Genomic DNA, 25,867 nt, shown 5'->3' with positions numbered 1-25,867 from the left:
AGAGGTATGGACTTTGCCACTTATTAGCTGTGTGACTTTGAGCAATATCACCCCACTTCTCTCTATATATATCTTCATCTGTAGAGTGACACAGCTCGTGTCATCAGAAGGCTTAGTTTAGCTCTGATCCTTTTGTCCAGTCTTGTCAGTGCTGCCCTGCAATGTTCTGCAGCGGCTGCTGTTACCCTGAGATGAGAGGGCATAGAGGGACATTTTAATTCCCGAGGGCAGGATGGGGTTGCTTTAAAAGCAGACATGTAGCCGCCTGCAGCTGCAGGCCTGCAGGCAGTTTGGTTGATGGTCCTGGTGAGGACTTTGGAGGCCTTAACATCATCTTAAAACTTGTTTTCCCTTGGGGACCGGATTTACCTTTGCAGATTAATGTTGAAGATTTGGGCTTCTGGCAAAGCTGTTTTCAGAGATGAGTATATACATAACATATAGTATAAAATAAAATGCTTTTATTTAATCTGTGGGACTTTGTAGCTGTTTGGAGCAGTTCTGTTGGCCTGGTCTCCACGGAGGACACTAGGGGTCAGCAGAGCGTGCGGGAGGGCAGGCCGACCGCTGTGCTTCTGCAGGGGGTTCTCCCCAGCATGGAGCTCTGTTAAGTTGAATCTTCTCTGAGTTTGGTTGTCAAGCGTGCAGACAGCAAATTAATGAGTTCTGGTGGGATTGTATAATGACAGGAAGAAAGAGGAAACCGTAGTTTTTCGGGACTAGTACATGCTTTTGGTTCCTGATTCAGTGTGTTCCATTACAGAATTGATGAGTTGTGTCTATTCAGGGACTTCGTTGAAATAATCGTTCAGCCTAAAATTTAAGAGTTATGTTTTATTTGGCGGGAGGGCTCGAGCCTGGATGACAGCCTCTCAGATCTCTCTGAGAGACTGCTCCCAAGATTTAGGGGAGGAGCTTGGATAAATAGGAGCTTTACAACAAAGACCAGGTACTTGGAACAATAAAAGATTGCTTGTTATCTAAAGAAAGCCAGATATCTCAAGTTCAAATATTTAGTGCTTTTCTATGTATGGGATGAAGCAAACATATGGGTTATTGAATTCATTCCTTTGGCAAGCACCTAGCTATCTAGGGACAGTATCCTGTCCTTTCTTATTCTGAGTCTGCTCAGAGGGCACCACTGTGAGTGGCTGAAAGGCTGGGTTTCAGGCATATCCTCGCTGGGGTGTGGCAGCAGCTGCTGAGGGCTTGGTCTCAGCACTCTTTGTTTACTGACATGGTTGCAGTATTTTCACTCACATTGTAGTATTTTCATTCACAGTGCTCCCCCTTGGTCCTAAATTCGACCTATATTTTGAGAGACATTTCATGACCAATTTTGTCCCACGGTGCTAGGTTGGCTCATTCCTATTTCAGGTGAAGAATTTTCTGAGCTGCCATTCAAGGTGTTAGGTTTTTTATCAGGCCCTGTTGATACTAAAACTTCTCTGGATCGCCTGTCTTACTAGTCTATTATGATCCAGGAAATGTTTGCCCTTCGTTGCTCATTCCCATACCTAGAATCACACTATTACATTTATTTTATGCAGGGTTAAAAATTTTATCTATTTCTTCAAGATGTTTATCCATCATCAATCTTGTAGGCCTAGTTACACGTTGGGAAATGTAACAGACAACAATTTTTTAAAATAGAGAGCATATAACTAATATAGCTATTAACGTTATAAAGTCACGAGTAAGAATTTAATAGTAGAGAATTTGTATTTTGGGGTTAAAATTTTGCTTGTATTTCTGATTGAGTTTGAGTGATCTTATGAGAAATTTCATATTTATGGTCAGGCTCCGAGCAGGTATTAATTGGCCAGGTGAGTTCTCCCACGTTGTAAGATCAACAGTGGCCTAAACAGAACTATAAATTATTTTTAGAATAACGTTTCTGAGGGCTATCTAGTTAGAGCCTTGGAGTAGGGAAACCCACCAAGGTAACACAGAAGTACTAGACATAGGTAATTTACCATAAACTTAACAATTGGATTAGTTCATAATCAAAGGTAGGAGAAATTGTCAAAGTAATTGGTATACAAGCCTGGTCCGTTGTCTTGGGTCAGCTGTCTAGCTCAGATGTCGTCTTCTTCTCATCCTGGCCTGGTAGCTTTTTCACCATTTTGGCATTGTTTTCAGGTGAGCAGTGCTCTATAGGCCAGTGCACTGAAGGGGCTGTTTCTGATAGGAAATGAATCCGAAATTCCGTTTCCTTCAGCTTTTGTTTGTATGGTCTATTTAAGAGTACTTGATAAAAGGTCTTTCCATTCAGGTTGGAGACAGTTCTTTAAGTCATGCATGTTCCAGTATGTATAATCCCCTGGCTTAGGTCATGGAGCATTGGAAATTTACACAAGGATAGATTACTGAGCTTCAGGGACAAACCTAGAGTATCCTTTTCATAATTAAATTAAACTGTACAGCAATATGACATAAAAGCAAGGAATGATCTGGGAAGTGTCTTAGTAAATATAGACCTCAATTAACAAAACTAGAACTTAATATCCAGTAAAATATAATATTTTTTCTCTCTAAAATTACCCTCATTTTTCTCAAATAAAGCCAAATCAAGATTAATTTCTTTACAAGTCAAGTCTGATTATTTGATCATATAGGCTTTTTTAAATTGGCTGTGTTGGAACTTTTAATAAGGAGTCTCAGGGTAGAATGTTAATAAGATTTGCTAAGGCCTGGAAAGCCACGTCAATGACTTGTCATTGATTTCTGCCTTACAGATTTAGGTAAATTCTTTTCTCTTTAAAATTCTTAAAATACCTTTAGATTCTTTTATCTGTTAGGAGATGATCTTCCTCATTTGTCTGATAGAGCCATTGGGGACCTAAGAGTTTTTAGTCTCTTGAAGGATCAGATAGAGAGAAAAGATAACTGTTTCAAGTCTGCTTACATAGGTATAATTTATCAAATTTCTGTGATTTATAACTAGCTTAAAAGGAAGAGTTTATGTCTGGGAAACAGGTTAAAAGCCAGTAGTATTTCAAACAACATCAAAAATTATAACCATATTCATCAGTTTACTTAGTCCCACATAACTAATTCTTTTAATCAGAGTTTTCATTAGATATTTAAAATTTCTTACCCAGTTTAGTTCAGTGCTATCGTTTGAAATTTATTAGAAATCAGTAAGTCTCCTTGAAGAGAAAGCATTTTCAAAATCATTAGATGAAAACAATTAAAAGTCTATAAAAGACAAAGATTTAAAAGCATGCTTAAACACCATTACAGTATAATCGATAAAGAAACCTGGTCACTATACCCAGAATTATCACTGGTAACATTTCAGATATACCAGAATTTTAGGGAGACCATATAATTTCTAGAATATCTATATTAATAATATTTTCTCATACAATATAACCTTAGAAGATTTATTATTCATTTGACAATATCATGTTATTTAACATGCCAAATGAAACTTACTGTTTTAAAATCTCTCTTTGGGATGTTTCAGGGGCCATCTGTAACTTCCCAAACTTAACTGGAGATTAAAAGAACTTTAATTAGAAATTGATATCTGGGGATATTTTTAAAAGATTTTAGAACACTTGGTCAGATAAACATATAGGTCACTGTAAAGCAGTACTTATTCATTAACAAGAAAATACGTCAAAGGTAAAGGCAGAACAGATCAGTTAAGTGGTATAAGAAGGTTTACAATCTGTTGCTGAAGGTGGATTAACATTTCAAGAAAAATGTTTCCTCTTAACAGCGAGAAAACCAAATCTAGTCTTGTACCAACTTACTTCTAAGATTCATTTACTTTGCCCAAGTTGATTCTAAATTTAGCCAATTCCGACAACGTACGAAACTCTTTCCTCAGGGTACCTCTTCCACAAGCCTTCCACAGCTTTCTATTCTCATATTAGTGTGTCCCTTATTTTCTCTTCCATTCAGAAATAACCAGCTTCAGGACAAAGTCACTATTTTTCATTAACAAAATATAATTCCATTCTTATATCTTCCTTTACACATTTATCTTACTTTCCTAGGATACTGAGATCATTCCCTTAAAAATAGAGTCTATTTCAGGGTGGCACCAACCATTTATTAATATATCTAAACACCTTTAGTTTCTCTGTAAGAGTAAGTTAAATGTTAAGTAATTCATATTTCAATCTTATTTTATCTGAAAATGGCATAGCTATTAAATAAAATCCTATCATTTAACTTAATTTAGCACAACTCTAGAATTTAAAGATACCAAACATTTAGAGATTATGTTAAGCATACATTTTAAAAATATATTTTAAAAATTTACCCAAAGCTCTCATCTCATTTGCATTTAATTTACTTAAAATTTTACCACACCACATTACTGTTATTTTTTTCTTGACAAATCTGCACCAGATATAACAGAATCTTATTTGACTTTCATTAAACCTAGGTACAGTAAAGGTATTATACTTAATATTGATGACTTTAAAGCTGTCTATATTAATTAGAACATACTTAAACTAAACAATATCAAATATTATCTTAATATTGAATTTTTCCAGTTCACGTGATGCTGAAAGTCAATTGGTTCAGTTTTTATTTTAAAAATACTTAATTTATAAGCTCTTATTTTTTACGTCAATTAAGCAGAGCTCTTTGACTTTGATTTATTTTTTAGCTGTATAAATATCTCACATCTGTAATGTGTAAGCAGGTTTATAAACAGACAAAAGCTAGAGATCTCATAGCTTCACTTTAAAAGTTACTTATAAGATAGGTATAATAATAGCTCTATTAAGCTGAATTTGCTTGCTCAAATCACTAAGGCTTACTATTTATGAAACAGATATTTAAGATTTCTTGACAAATTCTGAAGGACCCGTCAGAGTTCTGAGTTCTAAAATGCCAAAAATTTCTTGGCCCTAAGTTTTATCACATTGAGCTAATTAGGCTCAGTCCTAGGTCACTGTTTCTGTATTTACATTTCTGGTCTGCAAGACAAAGACACAAGCTTCCAGTTCCCCAGAGAACTGCTCTGTCACCCAGACCCAATTGTATCTCCTTAATTGGCATTTTTTTATCAATCAGGAGAGCTGTAAACAAAGAATTCAATGTTTTAAAACTTTAAGGTTTACTTTATCATGTCTTCCAAAGCTTGCATAAGGTATTTAGTGATGTCTCTTTTCCTTGAGTTATAAGTTAAACCCAGGGTAAACCTCTTATTATATTTTTTTTTATTAGCCACTGTATATAAGTTTTTAGTTCTACGTTATATTGGATGGCTCATGTAACTCTATTGGTTTCCTTTACTTTGTTCAATTAATATTTTCTGAGGGACAGATATGTGCCCAGCCTTATAATACCAAGAAGGGGAAGCGTTTTTCCATTGAAACAGATCTGTCCCACAACATAATTAAGCAAAAGGTTTATATAAAGACCATTTAAATATACAAATTTTATAAACTTTTATCTCAAATTTTTTAAATCTTATACCTTTAATTTTTATATTTATTAGGTTTAATCAATAATTTTTATTTCTAGAAGGATTGCCAGAAACTTTTTTGTTGTTGTTGTTCATTGTATCTAATTTTATAGAAAAGTCTCTAGGATGCCCAAGTTTCAGCCAAAGTGCTTAGGTCCTACTCAATTTTTAATTTGATTAATTGGTCTGTTGTCCCAATCATTAATCAAGTATATCAGTCTATATATACATATATTTTAAACTGTGGCAAATAAAATCGACTTGTTTGAACTTTAATGTTGGGGGACAGTAGGTGATCTCTTTGGCCCTTTATTTTAACTTTACTAGTGTAGTATCAAAACCTTGTATCTATTCCAAAAATTTCCATTTTATTTATCTCATTAAAATAACCATATAAAAATATTTATCCATTTTGGATAAGCCCTTATCTTTTTTTTTTTTTCCACATTTTTACAATCCTTTTTCCAGTTATTCAATCTAATTACCAATAATTATTCTAAGTTTTTATTAACATCTCTAGAACCATTTATTGGAAAGGAAAAACACAAATGTAGCTTTTCAAACCGGTTTTTTTTTTTAACTAAGTTCTTATGTTAACCATTAGATATATTTTTCTATCTTTAAACTTGATTTTAATAGGTACCAATTAAACAGATGTTTATAATGTGATCTCTTTCAACTTTCACCAATTTAAAAGTTTTTCCAAATTAAAGGATCCATCATATGGCCATCAATTTATATATATATATAGTGATTTTAAATGAATAAGATGAAGAGGATTTCCACATGAGAGTGGGGGTGTTGCCTAAATAAATTTCAAAGCTTTACCCTCCAAAAGCTAAAGGCGTTGTGGTCCAGGCTGATGCAACAAAGTTTAAGATGGCAAAATATCTGAAAATTGGTACAAAGAATTGCTTAGAATCCAATTTATTTACGTGGCCACCATATGTACACAATACTTGTACCTTTTGTATGGCAGAGTCCAAGGTTTCCTTTAAAAAGAAAGTAAACATACATATACATACATACACACACTTAAAAGACCCAGAGTAAGATAAAACGTTTACATTTCAAGGACACAGGAAGAGAAATCCAAGTTCCCCCTAAAGTGGATTTTGTTTTTATAAGTTCAGAATTCCAAAAAATGTTTCTATCAGGCCTGTTTATTTACTTTCAGATTGAGATTTTCTTTTCTAATTCCCAATTAATGTTGTAAGTTTTGTATGTACATAAACCTGGCTGGGGTATTAATTGGAGGCTGGCAATCTGTCATTTCTTTTTCTTTTCTTTTCTGTTTTTTATTTTTTTTGAAAATTCTATTCCCCATTGTAAGGTCGGGTTCTTAGAATAAATTTGCTAGTAAGATTTCCCGCAGGGACAACTCTATGGCATGAAGTCTTTGTGTCTACCACTCCTGCAAGATTCTCTGTCACCCGAGAAAGCTGTTACCAGCCAGGAGGATGGTCCCATTTTTGGAGTTGAAAGGTTCCTCATAAGAGTTTTACTTTTATCCTGAAAAATTCAATGGATGTAACCAAATTGAGGAAAACATTAGACCAGCCTCTTACCTAACCACTCAGTCCTGAACCCAGTTTTTTCAACTTGGACCCACTCAGGACGTCTCCACTGGGTGAGTATTTTCCTAATAGGTTTCCACCAGCCCACTTCGGACGTCTCTTCAATGTGGGTATTTCCCGTTACCTTTCAACGAGGTCCCACCCAGTATGTCTCCACTGGGTGGGTAATTCCCCCCAGTCTCCTTCAACTGGAGGGCCAGGTACCTGGAAACACCGCCAAATAAAACTCAGGATTATCAACCAATGTATGAGATCCGAGAACCAGGAGAGACTCACCCAAATTCATCTGGACTCCCCGAGGAGGCGGATGGTCACAAAGGGCCACTGCTGGTACAAAGGCCCCAGTTATTCGGAGAGTTCAGGTGGAGAAAGTCTGCTCTGGGTCCCTTCATGGTGTCCAAAACAGTTGACTGAAATACATGTGCAACCTAAAATTTAAGAGTTATGTTTTATTTGCGGGAGGACTCGAGCCGGGATGACAGACTCTCAGATCTCTCTGAGGGACTGCTCCGAAGAGGTTTGGGAGGAGCTAGGATATATAGTAGCTTTACAACAAAGACAAGGTTGTTGGAACAATAAAAGATTGCTTGTTATCTAAAGAAAGCCAGGTATCTCAAGTTCAATAATTTAGTGCTTTTCTATATATGGGAGGAAGAAAATATTTTGGACTCACTGAATTCATTCTTTGGACAAGCACCTAGCTATCTAGGGCCAGTATCTTGTCCTTTCTTATTCTGAGTCTGCTCAGAGGGCACCATTGTGAGTTGCTGCAGCAGCTGTGCTGCAGGCCTTTCCTCGCTGGGGGGTGGCAGCAGCCGCTAATGACTTGGTTTCAGCATTCTTTGTTTACTGACATGGTTGCAGTATTTTCATTCAAATTGTAGTATTTTCGTTCATGGACTGATTATGGATAATCTGCAACCTTGGAAAGCAGCCGAGATGGAAGTACTGCAGGTACCTTCTACTTTAATAAGCCGTGTGCAAACATAAACATGGAGGAAGCATACATTTGGATTTGGTGGTGTAGAGAAGGGTTTCTGCACATTACAGGAGAACGCAATGCAGAATTCCTTAAGTCCACGATTCTTTTCTGTAGTGGTTTCTGAGAAGAGTTTATGGTAATTAACCAACATTGACAAACGGTGGCACACATTGCATTTAAGAGATGGCCGACTGCACACTTAGGTATTGGACAGGTGGAATTCATAGGCAAGTGATCAGGTGGCTGGGAGAGAGTTGGAGACAAGGCCTGGGCCCAGATTCCGGTTTAAATCGCCATTTCCTCACCATAGGGCCTTGGACTAGAATGTAACCTCTCTTAACCTGTTGGTGAATCTGTGAAATGGTCATGATATTATTCGCTTCTTCCTGGGATTGTTGTAAGTTCTGAAGAGTATTGTAGCACACATGAAGCACTTAACACACTTTCACTTAGCAGTGTTCACTGTGTGCGGCAGCTCCGCTTCGCGTGTGTCAAAGCCGTAAAGGCAGCATTTGTCTGTTGAGGACGCACTGGTAGCCCCTTGGCTAGGTTATGAATTTGGTGATTTCTTTTAATCCTTGTAACTCTGTGTGCCATGGGCATTTATTTTCATGGAACAGATGAGGAATCTCAGGGTAAAGAAGACTGTAATTTGCCCAAAGTCAGATCATAATTTTGGGTGAAGTGACCTCGGTTCAGCATGTGCCCCAGGGCATTCTGCCCTCTCCGTTCAGCACCAGAGCCAGATGTGGGGTCAGCTGTTTCCCAGCCCAGAATATCTGGCAGGCCGCAAGATACACTGGCCCTGCGCTGCTTGAGCAAAAGGCTGTTATAAAAGGGATAAACATAAAAACAGATGACAGCAAACTGTGATCAGCTCTGAGAAGGAAAGGAACACACCTCGCCGTGCAGAGCTGGGAGCTTTCCCATCAGAGCTGCTCTGGGGGCGTTCATATCGGCTAAACAAACTCTGCTGCTGCACCAAGGCAGGAAGGCAGGGAGCGTGTGGCCAGGTAGACAGAGCCTTGTTAATCATACTCATTCCCCATTAAGCTGCAGCTGTCAAGAGCAATTACCTAGTAAACAGTTGTCGGCAATAATATCACGCACTTTTCTTGGTAGTTTTATTGGCCCCACCTTTGAGATGAGGTCATTGAAGCTGGGGAGTTTGCTGCATGCCCGTGATCACCTTGGAAATACCCCCACTGGTCTATCAACCTAGACTGGTGTGGCTGTCATGTCCCAGCCCTGTGAATGGCATCGTGTTGCTTCTCCCAAGTGGCCCAAATGACTGACATTGATATTCTTAATTCGTAGGAAATGGTATGTGACAATAGGTGAAAAAGGTAGTAAGAAATTGTTTGGAAAACTAGAACAAAATCCAATTCTTCCCCAGCTGGGGAAGCGCACCCAGTGTCACCCACCCTACTCACTGCCTGTCACCTCCTCCTTGCTGACTCCAAGTTCAGAAGCCACTCTGAGCCTTTGAAGAACATTTTGCCTCATGACACTGTTGAATAGGACCTGCGACACCTCTGTCCCTGGTTAACCCTCTCTTCAAAGCCACTTAAATTTTTTGCAGGCTCCTCCGCTCAGATGTAAGAAAAGACTCTTTAAACTTCTTGATGCAGCTCCTTAATGAAGATCTTGTGAAGGAAACCTAGTCAAAACCTGGGAGGTATGCACACAGTGACTGCAAACTCAGCACTTTGTGATGTTCAGTATCAGATTCATGGGTGACTCAGGAAAGGCTTTTTTAAGGTAACAAGGGGAAAGTGAATGGACGCAGGATGTGTGAGACTGAAACATCTCGGTCCCAGCCAGCAAGGCACCTGCGTTCAGGATGGTGGGTGGGGAGTGCAGATTTGTCACAAAAAAGAAGTGGTGGGATGGGAGGGAGGACAGTTAGGTACTTTACTGGGAAGGGAAACAGTGGGCTGAAAATTTCCTGGTTGAACAAGAGGACTGTGACATGATGTGCTTGTATTTTGGAGAGAAGGGTTTTGTGGGGACAGGCCTAGGGAGAACGCTGTCTGGCTGGGGAGTCAGCACAACAGGGAAACACAGAGAACTGGGCAGACCCCAGGGCCCCTGCTGGGGAAGAGGCTGCCCGCCAATTCGAGCCCTGGGGGCTGCTTGTGTCTCTTAGCTGAGGACTCAGAGCTCCCTTCACAACCCAGTCCTGTTGATACAAGAAAAAAAAAACCAGACGCATGAGAAGGGCTGTGTCTCAGGCTTTGGATGAGCCCCTGGGACGTGCCCCACCAGATTTTGTTCCTTGGCTTCATGCAGTAAAGAATTCAAGAGCAAGCCAGTGTTGAGTAAAGGTATATTTATTCAGAGAGATACATTGAAACGCAAGAGAAACGTCACGAGTTGTGGGGGTTTGATGCTCAGATTAAAAGTAGGTACACACTCCACATAGTGTGGGCCTTCTCTGAAGAGTGAGAGAGAGTGGTGACCCCGAGGTGGTGTTGTGTTGCTCTTTTTTCTTGGGCTTGGTGGTTTCATATGCTAATAAGTAGAAGGATCAGCCTTAGGGCAAGGGGCTGGGATTCCCAGTTAGTTGACCATTTCCCACCCTTTGACATTTGTGGCTAGCCTTGGGACTGCCATGGTGCCTGGGGCATGTTATTCACCATGTTACTATTACAGTGGGTGCATAATGAAGCTCAAGATCTGCTAGAAGTTAAATCTCTTCATCCTGTGCCTCAAGGCCTATTGGGGGTTGAATCCTTCACCATTATTATGTTAATTGTTGTGGACTTCCTTGAATGGATGTGCTCTGCCCCCTTCCATCCTATCTCACTGTGATGACACAGAGAGAACAAAGGCCGGGCCCTGCCTGTGCTCCTGCATTTAACAGCGGGAGGTGAGGTGTGGGTTTATGATGACTCTGAGTGGTGAGAAGGATGTTTCAGATATTCCCAAGTGAGAAATTGGGACCTGCCATCCGCCACTGCAGAACTATCTCACGGGCATTGTCGCTTGTGTTGTTATGGAAACAATAGCCCAGCCAAGAAACAAGCACCACACAGAGGGTTGGAGTACTGAGATTTATTACCCCGGCGGGCTAAGAGGGGCTTCTGCTCCGAAGCTCTGAGCACCTCCAAGACCTGCACGTGAGGTTTTATAGGTTTAATTACAAGTATGGGGCTATTAGCCAATAAGGCTCAAACAACAAAAAGCAAGGAATCAGTACACTGAAGCTTATCAATTTGGAACAGATCACATTACTGACAATTGTTGACATCGGATTTACGAGTTAGCCCAGCAAATCTTAGATCAGTAAAGGGACACTTATCACACTTAGATTTGTGACTTAGCTTGTTAGCCCAGCTGGGCTTTTCCTTCACAGTGTCACTCATCTTTTATGTTTTTCTTTTTTTTCTTTGAAGTATTTAATCCAAATTTAATATCAGGATTCTTTTGGAAAGAAATTTCTCTTTTTCTTTTCTTTGGGGCTCTTTGGGAGGGGTAGGTAATTAGGTGTATTTATCTGTTAGTTGAGGCCCTGGTGTTTGAACCCAGGACCCCGTGCTCGCTAATCACATGCTGTACCGCCCGCCCCATCATCTTTTTCTTTTTGCTTTATCTGTCAAGAATCTTACAGCTGAATTTCTAGTCGGCCTTTAACACTTGCCCTGACTTCATGGAATCCATTTTTATGAATTTACCTCCCACTGGTTTCATTTAAGTATTGAATCTCCATTTTCTCTTCACTCTCAGTTTTCCCTTTTTGTTGTTATGGTTGTTAAGCTGTGTTTAAAAAAATTGTTTAATTTCTCTTTTAGCAGGAGGCTAAAAGTAAATAAATATGTAAACAAACAGCACACTTAAATGCTTTTATACATTCTAAGCTGTTTAGTAATTACTTAAAAACTGAATTGAATATTAAAGTTATAACATTTTTAAATTAATTTTTAATTTTTTACAAAGATATAGCTGATTTAAAATATGATATGTTTCAGGTGTACAATAGATGCTCCATTTATAGTTACTGTAAAACATTGGCTGTATTCCCTGCGTTGTAAGATACATCCCTGAGCGTGTTTACATTATATGTTGCAGTTTGTATAAGGAAGTTGGGTAACGCAGAGTCTGGGATGTGGCTGTGTCTGACCCAGGTTCACGCTCACCCTGCCTGTCAGAGCTCAGGCCCTCACTCCTGTATGCAGGAGAGCGAGTGTAGGTAGCTCTCATCAGCGCTGGTACCAACCTCTGAGTGGCAGTGAAAGCAGTGACTGTGTGTGGAGGTGCAAAGTGTTGTTTCAAGAGCTTTACATGCATTTTTGCATTTAATAATTAAAGCCCTCCTGTGAGGAAGCGTTTTATGATTTTAATGAATAAAATTTTTTTTGATATTGATACACTTCAAACCTCCGGAAAATTTACAGGAATAGTACAATAAACACTCAGATACAGTTCACCTTAAAGGGCACTATTTGGCCTTTTGTGTCCGGCTTACTTTAGTATAAAGTTTGAAGGTTCATCCATGTTGTAGCCTGAATCAGTACTTTATTCTTTTAGTTTGATAATATCCTTTTTCTTTTTTTTCATTTTTGGTCTATTTAAAAACATTCTCATTGAAGTCTAGTCAGTTTATAATGTGTCAGTTTCTTGTGTACAGCACAACACTTCAGTTAAAGAAGAACATACCTGTATTCATTTTCATATTCTTTTTAAACATAAGTTACTATAAGATATTAAATATATTCTCCTGTTCTATACAGTATAAACTTGCTGTTTATTCTATACATACTCTGTATCTGCAAATCTTGAACTCCCAATATATTCCTTCCCACACCCTCTCCTCTCTGGTAACCATAGTTTGGTTTCTATGTCTCTGTGTCTGTTTCTGTTCTGTAGATAAGTTTATCTTTTTGTTTCTTTGCTTTATTTTTTGTTTTTTGTTTTTTTTGTTTGTTTGTTTTAGATTCCACATGTGAGCGATCTCATATGGTATTTTTCTTTCTCTTTCGGGCTTACTTCACTTAGAATGACATTCTCCAGGTCCATTCATGTTGCTGCAAATGGCATTATTTTATTATATTTTTTATGGGTGAATAGTAGTCTATTGTACAAATACACTACAACCTCTTTATCCAGTCATCTGTCAGTGGACATTTACGTTGTTTCCATGTCTTGCTATTGTAAATAGTGCTGCTCTGAATATTGGGGTGTAGGTGTCTTTTTGAATTACGGATCCTTCTGGATATACGCCCAGGAGTGGGATTGCTGGGTCATATGAGAGGTCAATTTTTAGTCTTTTGAGGAACCTCTATACTGTTTTCCACAATGGCTCCACCAAACTGCATTCCCACCACAGTGTAGGAGGGTTCCCAATTCCCCGCAGCCTCTCCAGGATTTACTGTCTGAACTTCTGAATGATGGCTATTCTGACTGGTGAGAGTTGATACTTGATTGCAGTTTTGATTTGCATTTCTCTGATAATGATATTGAGCATTTTTTCATGTGCCTATTGGTCATTTGTATGTCTTCATTGGAGAAATGTTTCTTTAGGACTTCTGACCATTTTTGGATTGAATTGTTTGTTTTTCTTTCTTATGAAGTGTAAAAGCTGTTTACATATTCTGGGAATTAAGTCCTTGTCAGTCTCATTTATTGCAACTATTTTCTCCCATTCCATAGATTGTCTTTTTGTTTTGCTTATTGTTTACTTTTCTGTGCTAAAGCTTGCAAGTTTAATTAGATCCCACTTGTACATTTTTGCTTGTATTTCTATTCCTTGAGTAGACTGCTCTAGGAAAACATTGTTGAGATGTATGTCAGATGTTTTGCCTATGTTTGCTTCTAAGAGTTTTATAGTGTCTTGACTACGTGTTTAAGTCTTTAAGCCATTTTGAATTCATTTTTGTGTATGCTGTGAGGGAGTAGTCTAACTTCATTCATTTACATGCAGCTGTCCAGTTTTCCCTACACCATTTGCTGAAGAGGCTGTCTTTAATCCATTGTATGTTCTCACCTCCTTTGTCAAAGATTCAATGACCAAAACTTTGTGGGACTATTCTTGGTAATTTTGATTATCCGTTCATTGATGGATGGATATTGTTTGTAACCTTTGGCTACTCTGAATGATACTGCCATGAATATTGATGTGCAAGTTTTTGTGAGAATATATTTTCATTCTGTTGGCTGTACAGTTGGCCCGCCATATCTGTAGTTTCCACTTCATGGATCCAGATGGTTGGTTGTAAAGGGACTCGAACATCCTTGGATTATGGTATCCAGGGTGGGGGGTTCCTGAAACGAACCCCCCGAGGATACTGAGGGATGACTCTATATGTAGGAGTGGAATTGCTGAGCCATATTTTTCTAACCTTTTGAGGAAATACCAGGCTTTTCCAAAGAAGCTGCACCATTGCTCCTTTCCAACGGCTGCATATTGAGGGTTCCCATTTCTCTGCCTCCTGACCGACACTTGTTATTGTCCATGTTTTGATTATCACCATCCTAGTGAGTGTAAAATCAGATATCATTTTGATTTTGATTTCGCAAGTGATGCTGAGCATCTTTTCATATGATTATTGGCCAATTGTGTAGTTATTTAAATACTTGGCATATTTAAAAATTGGGTCGATTTTCTTTGTATTGGTCAGTTGTAAGCATTTGTTTTATATCCTGGATACTAGACTCTTATTAGATATATGCTTTGCAAAATTTTTCTCCTATTCAGCAGATTGTCGTTTCACTTTACTTTTTTTAAACATTAAAACAATTTCTTTCTAGGGGAGGTAATTAGATTTATTCATTTTATTTTTCTTGCTAAGGACGCACTGTATCACTTGAGCTACCCCCTTCCCCTTTCATTTCACTTTCTTGATGATGTCCTTTGTAACAAATGGATTTAGTTTTGATGAAGTCCATTTTATCTTTCTTTTTTTTCACTTGTGCTCTTGGTATTGTATCTAGGAAGCCATAGCCTATCCTAGGACCACAAAGATTTAAACTATGTCTTCTTTTAGAAAATTTATACATTTAGTTTTTACGTTTCTGTCTGTGATCCATTTTGAATTAATATTTTATTGTTATATAAAATACGGGGGTCCAGATTCCAGAATCATTCATTTGCCTTCAGATACCCAGGTGTCTCTGCACCATTTGTTGAATAGACTATTCTTTCAATGGAGTATTTTTGGCACATTTCTAGAAAAATGACTGTAAATGTAAGTTTCCCCCCTGGATTTTTTATTGTGTCTCATAGATTTTTGCATCCAAACATATGCCAGTACCATAATGACTTAAGTACTATAGATTTGTAGTAACCTTTGAGTGAGTCCTCCAACTTTGCTCTTCTTTTTCAAGATTGTTTTGGCTGTCCTGGGCCCCTTGCACTTCCATATGAATTTTGGCATCAGTTTTTCAATTTTTGCAAAGAAGTCAGCTGGAATTTTGATAGGGACTCCATTAAATTTGTAGACCACTTTAGGGAGTCTTAACATTTTTAACAATATTGTCTACCATTCCATGAACATGGGATGCCTTCCATATATGTAGATCTTTTAATTTTTTTTTGGTGATACTTCAAAATGTTCAATGTGCAAATCTTGTAAAATTTTGTTAAATGTATCTCTCATTTCATTTTTAATGCTGTTGTAATTTGAAAGTCTGAGCTTCCTAAGGGTGGGACTATATATCAATTAATTTATTTCTAGGATTCCTACACAGCAAATACCCTAGATTTATATTTGCTACATAAATCTATCCACAATTCTTCCCACCCCCGTGTCATAAGAAACCACGACCCAGGTTAAGCTACCTGAACACCTATGTGGAAGTGAGAAATGAGACCCTTGGGTGGGGCTTTGTGAAGATGATACTGAGAGTTATTTAGGATGGCTTCATCTTAAATTCCTTTAAACAACACTTTTGGTATAGTCAGATACTTTAAGATCATGCCCTTTTGATGTGCAGAGGAGCTAAGACTATAATTTTCAAATAATTTCTAGTGAGAGTGTTGTACTTGAAACCTAATTTGAATCAATCTTTGAAGACTTATGTTTCAGGAGCTTTGACTATATAATACCTGTCTTTATTCAATAACTACAACTAAATGCTCAAACAACATGTAAGAGTTTGAGCAAACTGCCCCCGCCCCGTAGTGCTGGTTGGCTGCAGCTGTAACTGGAGTCAAGGCTTACCTATCCCAGTAAGCTTGGGCGGATCTGCTCAAAGGGTTTCTTCCAATAGTTTGTCAGTAGTCTTTTGGACAAAGCCATAAAACATTGATTTAAGGTTGCTGGAATGGAATCTATGTTATTAATATTAAGTAAGCACATATTGAGTGCTTACTGTATGTTGGGAATTGTCTCTCAGCTTCATATGAATATTATTTCGCTTAAAACCTCTCATTTCCTTGTGATTCACACATTGCAGATAAGGAGACTGAGGATTAGGTCTTCTCTCTTTTGGGGGGAGCTCATTATCAATGATGGGAAGTTGTAAGGAAAAAGATATTGATTCACCCTGAGAAAACATTTTTCTGAGAATCAGCAATGAATAGGGTGACCACTGAAGAGGGTGATCATTGTTCAATTGAGACGATCCCCGTGTTGTAGGGAGTCAGCATCCCTGTCCTGGACACGGCACGTGTAGTGCTGATTGGTGGGTGAGGTGGCGTGGCCGAGTAGGGGACGCAGATGCCGGGCCGTTGGGCTTTGCTCAGGCCCGGTGGGGCTTTCTCCTAAGGGAAGTGGAACGTCATTGTCACATTTTAAGTAGGGGAGTAGGGTGCTCTCGTATATCAATTTTGTCTTGTAGAATGCTTAGAAACATTTAGAAGGCTCGGCAGGGGGTGATGTGATAAGTCAGAGTAGGGTGTTTTTGAGGTGTAGCAGTGTTCAATTTTCAAGTGATTTTTAGTCCCATGTTTGTGGCTCAGTAGCCGTGTCACTTTGGATGACACACTCAAGGAAGTGAAACAATTTATCTTATTAATTGAAGCAGTGATATACCGACTTCCCAGGACTGCTGTGGAGATCCAGTGAGATAACGTGTTCATAGTGTGCAGTGTGGTCCCTAGCACAGAGTCAGTGCTGAGGGAGTGCCAGTGAGAACGTTGTAGGTGAGGTGTGGGTGGTGGGACTCGTTGACTGAGGAAATTGGGCCCTGAAGGAGGGGTCCAGTCACATCTGTGAGTGATGGGCCTGAGCTGGCAGAGGCAGAGAGACCTTGCCCCCCGACCATGGGCCCTGGGCAGGACTGCTATGGGAGGAGCACCATGAAGTCAGCTCTTTGCAGGTGGAGTTGGAGGTGCCCTTGAAACATCTAAGTGCAGTGCCACAATCACAGAAGAGGTCTGGGCCCGGGCTGTGCATTTTCCTATAATCTCAATCCCTGAGGTCGCCGAGGTATTGATCATTGAACGTGAAGACATACTTACAGTACAAGTGAATAGTAGTATCATCTCTGTCATCAAAGCTCACGTCTCTTTATTCATCGTTCACTTTGCTAATTGGGTACTTACAGAGCTCACTTCACCGTCCTCACCTGGGCTCAGGCTCCACAGAAAAGATCTTATGAGTCTCCCTCTTTTCCAGAAGAAAACACATTTAGCTGGTAGACTTCTCTACTTCGCCAGACTTAGAATTTTAGTTTGTTGATTTAATTCTGTTTTCTGTTGTTCGTCTCCTGACAGGAGAGACATTTTACCTCATAGTCAGGATTCAATTAGTTGTTACTGAGAATTGCTGATCTGATCCATAGTGTATGTTTTCTATTAACTTTGTAGATAACTTATCATTTTTCTGTCTTTGCCCTTTAATTTTGTTTCCTCTTCAATGTTCTATCCTATTTGGGGCCTTATTTTATTTTTTAATTAAAAAATGTCTGTTAGCAGTAAAGAAAACAACAGCAAAGGAAAAATGCACATGATAGCTAAATTTAGAAAATATCTATTGTGTTTTCTGCCTTGGCAATGGAGGGTTCTAGAAAGTCTTGAAAACCTTCATTACATAAGTTCCTTAAAATGCTGATTAAGAAATAAGACCTTCATTCCTCATCTTTCAAGCTGCATAGCTAATTGTCAAGAAAGTGAGGGGAAATCCTCAGAAGCCAAGCCAAACCAGAAAGCAAGGATTCTGGGAGATACGTGAGCCTTAGAAGCCCTGGGGGCCAGTTGGCTCCTGAACTGAGTTTCAGTTGCCTTGACAGGAGGGCAGGAGATGAGCCCCAGGCCTCTCACACTGGGAGTTGGATGGCTGTTCTTATGTAAGGCCAAGCACATCCTGAGAATCCTGCTTTATAAAACGGTGAAATAGAATGAAAAGTAAACAAACATTCCTCAAGGCAAGGAAGTAAGGAAAGTTAATTTTTTTGGAAGCGTGGAAAAATAACATATCCAATGTATGTATTTAGTTTAAATCTGTTCTGGCATGAGAGTGACAACAAACTCCTGGCAGAAAATCACAGCTCCTCCCGGAAAGAGAAGTTGTGTTTTGAATGAATCAGTGGGCAGCCATTCTGAAAAATGTCTCCAGAGTCTTCTGGATCAAGATACTGGACCCAAACTCCTCCCTTCCATGGTCTCATTTAAATAACCAGAAAGGTTTTAAAGGAAAGAATCCATAATCATAGTTCTATTTATTGACATTAACATATGTTAGGAATTCAGAGGTGACTATGGAGTTGTTTCCTCTTTTATGGACCTTACTTACTATTTGACATAGTTGGGGAACTTGGTGGAGGGTTGTGTTAGTCTTTTGCAATTAGCCAGGAGAGGAGATTAAGAAAACAGTGAAGGGTGGGTGACATTTTTAGCTAAGGACAGTCCTGTTCAGTTGGTTTGTAATTGCAGACTCGTTGAGTTGTCACTGGAGGGAATTGATCTTATGGAATTTGGACTTAACTCAGGCCTCTTCAGAATGGACAAGTGAACCTGGAGAAAGACAGTCAAATCTGTGCAGACATTAAAGTCCACGTGAACGTTCTCCATCCCTGAGCCAAAGATAGGACAAGTAGGCAGCACTTCTTGAGGACAGAGGAGTGGTTTTTAAGGTTCTCCAAAAATGAATCCCAGGGAACCGGATGGCCAGGTGTCAAACTGTGACTTTGCTCTTTGGACGGTGTACCAACCAAGGGAATTGGCCGTTTATAGGCTTCCATTTCTCGTTAATACATGTCAGATGATGAGGACGGGCGCACAAGCGTTTGACACCTTGTCGAGGCGCATTTGAGTACCTGCCTAAAAGCGCGGTCGCAGCTGCGGCTGCGTCATACATCTTGCCGCCCATCCCGCTCCCCAGCTCCGTGATCACGGCAGAGTGGTTCCTTGTTGAGCTGTCCGTCTCCTCTGTGACATCGTAACCAAACAAAAGAGTGGAGCGTATTAGCTTGGCTTTGTTCTTTTCCATCCTTCCCTTCGAATGATGATGACTGATCGTGGACCTAGTTACGTTTGCAGATGATTTACAAGTAGTGCTGTCAGTACAAACCTTGTAATCCCCGCTGTGTGATCTAGAGAAGAAAGTGAAATTCTTTCCAAATTGTTTTGATGCACTTATGTGGGAAAATGATGTACGTTTGAATATGTATTTCCTCTCTGAATCATCATGGCTAGAGATGAATATTTGTAGACATGGAATGAGTTTTCTGTATTTGAACTGTATGGTCCCCTAAATTCTCCTCAGCTTTTAAAGTCATCACTGGAGTGCTACCTCCAGAGTGCCCCCAAAGCATCCACCACTGCATGTTCTTCAGACGTTGTGAGTTTCAAAGTTGGAGAAGGCTGCTGGATGGTGAGGCATTCTCTGGCACATCTCTGGCTGGCTGACGTGAGCTTAGCACCCAAGACTTGGCAGACAGTACCTAACCACGATCACGTCCATTTCTGGGACACTCATGGAGGATTTTACACCTATGCTAGTGGCATACGTTATTTCATTTAGTTTTCCCAACAATCATAATTAGATTTTATCACCTGTATTAAAAAGGAAACTGTCAAAGCGAGTGACGTGCAGACTTTCGACTGGAACACGGGTATTTCTGATACTTGTCTCTGTTCCCTCCCCGGCCTATCCTTCCAAATGGCCAGGAGACTCTTCCTCAGTCTTGAGTTTCCCGCTGATGTTACCACTCTCTTTGATTCTGGAGAGGAAAACAAGTCTAAACTTAATTTCCATTGGAAATGGAATGGAGAGTTAATGTTGGAAGCCGGGAGAGTCTGTCCTGTGATGAAGCGGTCTCCGAGCCACTTCCACTGGGACGTCACATCACTGTCTGGGACCCTTGCTCAGCCTGTGCACAGGTGATAAGCCAGATGTGCCGAGCAGTCCTCCCGGACAGGGCAGTGGTTTGGAAATGCGTTTGGGGATTTGGTGTCATTATATATGTTCCTGAGGGTCTTGGCCTGGCACTTCGAGTCGGAGCATTCCCAGTCACACAGACTCGCTCTGGGTCCGTGCAGACCTGACGTGGCCTCAGCCTGAGGCTCAGGGCCCGTGGTGATGAGGAGCATTTTAGTCCAGGGTCTGCCGGAGGCTCTGACTCTTCTGGGCTGTGGGACTTTGTCCAGGATGATAATAATTCCTCCCCGAGTTTCAGATTTCCTTGCCTGTGAGCCGGGGTAGTAATAGTTTCTGAAATGATTGTAATGATTCAGTAAGTGGTGCAGCATGTGCTGGCAGGTAGCTGGTGTTTAAGGAGCAGAAGTCGCAGTCACACTGTCAGCCTCTCACTGTGTGCTCTGTGCTTTGAGAGGTTGTGTGTTTGGTGAAAGTCCCGCCCAAATACTAGGGCCTAGATGAACTGTTGTTCCTTTCATTTCCCTTCCTTTTCCTCTTTCCCTTCTCTGTGTCCCATGTTTAGGTAGCAGATTCCTCTATTTCAGGGAATACGGGCCATTCTATAAAAGGACAGGCAGAACGCGGAAAGATGGGGCCCGTCTGCACAGCGCTGCTTCCCTGCATTTCTGCATCCGGTTCCATTAGTGCACGAAGTCAGCCTTCCTCTTCCTTCCTGTTTCATTGGGTCTTTGTTTTAAGGGAAAACTTTTTACGGGTCTTTTTTCACTTACATGTTTCGTTCAGATGCTTGTTGCTTTTCTCCCAGTGCTTCAGCGTTCCGAGGAGAGAATTCAGCAGTGCAGCATCCTCTCCGAGCTCTATGAGTTGATCGGCTGCCACTGCAAGTCCGCCTTCTTCAAGCGGGTGGCCCCCGTGCAGCGCACGGCCCCCGGCATCACGGAGCCTGGTGGGAAGAGCTGCTACCTTCTCCTTCTGCAGACGCTTCCTGGCTACAGTCTGTCGCTGGATCTACAGGACTTCAGGAAAGGTGTTGGAACTAAAACATCGCTTTAGTCCCATTAACCATGCCGAGTTTGGGCCCTGCTGCCCTGTCTCATCAGGGTGAATTGTGATTCGTTTTGAACAGGGCTCAGCATACTTTTTTCTGTCAAGAGCTTGGGAGTAAATATATCAGGGTCTGCAAACCTCCTGATCTCTGGTGCAGCTGCTCAGCTCTGCTGTTCAGACGCCAGAGCAGCCGGACAGTCCACACAACCACAGAGCTTTATTAACAGCGGTGGCTGGGGCTGGATTGGGTGTATGAACAGCAGTTTGTACCCACAGCCTCCTCACTATTGACGCCTGCACCAGAGCGTGCATTTGCGACAATGGGTGAACCTGCACTGACACGTCATCATCACCCAGAGCCCATACTTGACACTAGGATTTACACTTGGTGGTGTGCACTCTATGGGTTTGGACAGATGTACAATGACATGTATCCACCGTCACAGCATCATACAGAGTAGTCTGTCTTAGTGACCCTAAAAATGCTCGGTGCTGCACCTCATTCATTGCTCCTTCCCCTCTAGCCTCTGACCGCAACTGATCTTTTAGTCTCTGTGGTTTTCCCTTTCCCAGAACACCATAAAGTTGGAATCAGACAGTTGCAGAAACTTCCCAGATTGGCTTCTTTCACTTGGTAATATGCATTTAAGGTTCTTCCATGTCTTTCCATGCATTGATAACTCATTTCATTTTAGCACCAAATAATGGTCCATTCTCTGGCTGGACCACAGTTTATTTATCCATTCACCTACTGAAGAACAGCATAGTTGTTTCTGAGTTCTGGTGATTATGAATAAAGCTGCTATTAACATCTGTATGCAGATTTATGTGTGGACACAAGTTTCCATTTCGTCGAGTAAACACCAAGGAGCACAGTTGCCAGATCATATGGTAGGAGAATGTCTAGTTTTGTAAAAAATTGCCAGACGGTCTTCCTAAGTATTTGGGCCATTTTACATTCCCAACAACAATGCATGAGAATTCCTGATGCTCCACATCCTCACCAGCATTCGGTGCTGTCAGTGTTCTGCGTTTTGGCAGTTCTGACAGGTGTGCGGTGGTACCTCGCTGTTTCAGTCTGCATCCCCTTGATGACAGATGCTGTGGAGCATCTTTCCATAGACTTCTTTGGCATCTAGATTTCTTCTTTGATGAGGTCTGTGTTCAGGCATTTTGCTCATATTTTAATCAGGTTATTCATCCTTCTTGTTGAGTTTAAAGAATTTTGGTATATTCTGGATATCAGCCCTTTATCAGTGTGTCCCTGCCCTTCACCTGCAGTAATGGAGTTGTACTTTGGTTCTCAGTGGAGTGTCAACTCTTCAAAGAGATTCTCTGTCTTCCTTCAGCCTAAATACTGTCCTGGTATTTTTCACTTTCATTGACTCATTTTGTTCTTTTTAAATAGCATTTCCCATAATTTGTACTTACATTAAAAAAAAAGGCAATGATTGAAAACCGCCTCCCCCACCAGGCTGTGTGCCCTGTGAGAGCAGAGGCCCTGACCCCACTCACCGTTTCCTAAGACAGCACATTGCACATGTCCATCTAAAAGTGTGTAACGTGGGGCCAAACCTGATAAGCAGCTATGATGACTTGTGTTATCTACCATTTATTGAGTAGACTTTGTTTCTGATCTTAATGATTAAATCACATGAATGAAACTTGTTTGTTTTGAAAAATAAAACAACAAAGCACACCTCCATGTGATTGGTACTTTCTACTTAGCCTTCTGACCCAGGAGGGGATGTTCACCATCATTTTGTGGAGGAGGTTGGGGAGGTAAAGTAAGAGAGTGAGATCAAATAAAGTAAAAATGATAACTATCAGTTGGCTTTATTTTCACTAAGACATAAAAGTTACTTTAAACCCTATCTCAGCTGTTGTTCTGTTGTTTTAAACATTTCTCATAGAATTAAATGGAAGCCCACTAAACCCTGAAAGGGAAATTGTGTGCTCAGGTCCTGAAAAGAGTTTATGTCTATTTCTTGAAATGCACAATTTCCCTGCTGGTTACAGAAATTCGAGGCGGGAACACAGCCGTGCGCTGTGTGTTTCTGCCAGCTTCACGGGCTGCTCAATGTCATTTTCATTTTCTTGTGTTGCAGTTTATGAAGGTTTTCCATGAGATATATTGCTCAGCCTTTTCCTGAATGAAGGATTGAATTTTCCACAGGAAATCTTATGAAAGAGAGTGACAAGGCACATGGGTTTCCCAAAAAGGAAGAGTTGATGTAATAAACTTTCACTATGGTGAACTTTTTTAATACAAGCCAGTTGAAAATTTTATCACTAGGTCATAGGCCACAAATCTGTCTTAAGAATAAAAAGATTCAAATTTTATAGAAGAAGCAGTTTGAATCAAGTAATAATTATGATTTGTACGTTATTTGGTGTTAGAACTTATACTCAGTCTTATCATAATTGCCTGTGGTAGGAACTGGATCATTATTTATTTATTAAAAAAGAAATCCACTAGGTGCTATTTGTCCCATTCTTGATGCGGCAGTGCTGAGGTTAGTTATGTTGGGCCATTTAGGATTCTTAGCTAGGTTTTCCGGACATTGATTTCAGCCTTTTTATCTTTTTTACAATCTTTTCATTTGTGTCAGCCTTTGGTCTTTTTACAACGTGGAAAAATTGCACGGATCTGCCTTTCCCTTTTTTCCTGTCTTTGTGGGAAAAGATTTTTAAGAGAAATTGCTAGGATATTAAGGATTTTGTGTGGGGTAAGTTTGGTCAGTTCTAAGGATTTAAATTAATACGTATTTAAATTGCTATTCAGCTAATGACAGTAAAATTATAAACTAACTTAAGTATACATCAGTAAGTATATTACAATAAGCCAATCACCCAGATTAAGGAATTCACAAACTTTTCCATATTTCCTTTATTCAGACCTTTGTTCTTTTATTTGTCCTTTGTTGAAGTATTTGACAGCAAATCCAAGACATGTCATTTTACCCTATGTACTCAAGTAGGCATGTCTGAGAAATGAGGGCCTTTTCTTTGATCAGGTTTTTTCTTTTGACTTATATGCTCGTTAAGTACCAGCTGTATCAGGCATCTCACTAGGCATTAGGGATCCTTGGGGCAAAGAGACAGTCCTGGCTCCCAAGGAATTTAAGGGCTGATGGAAGTAATCAACACAGGAGCTTGGGTGCCTCACTTAAGGTCCCTACTGGATGACACCAATTGGACAAAATTTGTGCACAATACAGTAGGAATCACAGAAGGGACTGATCAGACTTGTAGGGCAGGCCGTGAGAGAGGCGGTCAGCAGGGCTACAAGACGAGGAATCATTTGATCAGAATCTGAAATCTTTTCTGCCAACCTTCCTACCAAGCCCCCAGGGCCCATCACACACAACCCTGTGCTGTAACTGTTTTTGATTCCAGTTACCACATCTCTTTCAGGAAGGATTTTAAGGTGGAAAATATTTAAAATCAGTAATTGTTGCCAGAAGTGACATAGAACATGGAACATGGAAACAACACAAATGTCCATCAGCACATGACTGGATAAAGACGAGGTGATACATATATACAATGGAATACTACTCAGCCATAAAAGATGCCATTTGCAGCAATATGGATGTACCTGAAGACTGTCATTCTAAGTGAAGTGGGGTGGAAAGAGAAAGAAAAATGCCATATGACTTCATTTATGGGGAATCTAAAATTAATAGCAATAATAATAAGACCACAAATGAACTAAATATTATTTTGATTTCTTGAATATGTGTAAGTACATCTGACTGTCCTTTGTGATAGGATTACAATATTCTGTTTATTATTCTTTTGTAGATGTCCTTATTCCTCTGGTAACTGTAATTTTAAAAATCAAAAGCTCTAATCTGTTCTTAGAAAGAATAATTAGTACATATATGTAAACTAAAAAATGCAGTATGCTCTATACATGTATTTACATGCAATATGTGTATGTGAAGTTGAACTGTAATAATTCTACCCGATAAAACTGAAAAAGGAAAAAAATAAAAAATTTATTTAGCAAAATCACCCCTCTTTAGATATTAAAACGTTCATTTCTGAGATTCTGTGAAAGACGGCATGGAAGTAGGTTTTTAAGATTTTCCCCTTGCTCTTCGGTGAGCAGCCTGGGCTGCAGAGCTTGGCTGCGACAGGCACCCAGGGCTTACCGGCTTGCTTCTCACTTGTTGGGAGGAAGATTAGCTGCTTCAGGAATATTTATGCTCTTAGAAGTTGCTGAAAACCCCACAGAGCTTCTGTTTACATGGGGTGTATCTGTCAATATACCCCATTTTAGAAATTAGAACAGAAAATTTAAACTCAAGAACTGACAAGCACACGCTGTCCCAGCACGTGGTCAAAGCAGTGCTGCCACGGTGGCGTGTGTTGGTTCTAGGAAAAATGCACCGTACACTCAAGAATGAGGATGAACCCACAGATCTCATCTCAGCAATGCTATGAAGAGGTGGGACCCAAAGCCCCTAAAACAGTGCTGAAGTCCCCAGATGTCTCAGAACACACAGAGCCATGGGATCAAGAATCCAGTACCTCATGGATCATCAGCTGTGGA

General features: G+C 40.1%; 1 protein-coding gene across 47 annotated transcripts in view; it reads left to right on the top strand.

Moving 5' to 3' along the window:
* Positions 1-25,326, top strand: part of LOC141577229 (uncharacterized) — a 148,370-nt gene extending 123,044 nt beyond the window's left edge. For 45 of the 47 annotated variants that reach the window (XR_012506135.1, XR_012506134.1, XR_012506130.1 and 42 more), the window contains one exon: positions 21,065-25,326. The gene's annotated coding sequence lies outside the window, so the exon portion shown is untranslated. Of the gene's footprint in view, positions 1-9,578; positions 9,675-21,064 lie in introns of all 47 variants that reach the window. The other 2 variants (XR_012506122.1, XR_012506105.1) reach the window with 1 other exon arrangement.
* The last annotated feature ends 541 nt before the right edge of the window (positions 25,327-25,867 follow it).

This window comes from Camelus bactrianus, chromosome 3, assembly GCF_048773025.1.
Source record: "Camelus bactrianus isolate YW-2024 breed Bactrian camel chromosome 3, ASM4877302v1, whole genome shotgun sequence".
NCBI classification, from domain to species: Eukaryota; Metazoa; Chordata; class Mammalia; order Artiodactyla; family Camelidae; genus Camelus; species Camelus bactrianus.
This window is presented reverse-complemented; position numbering and strand designations above follow the sequence as displayed.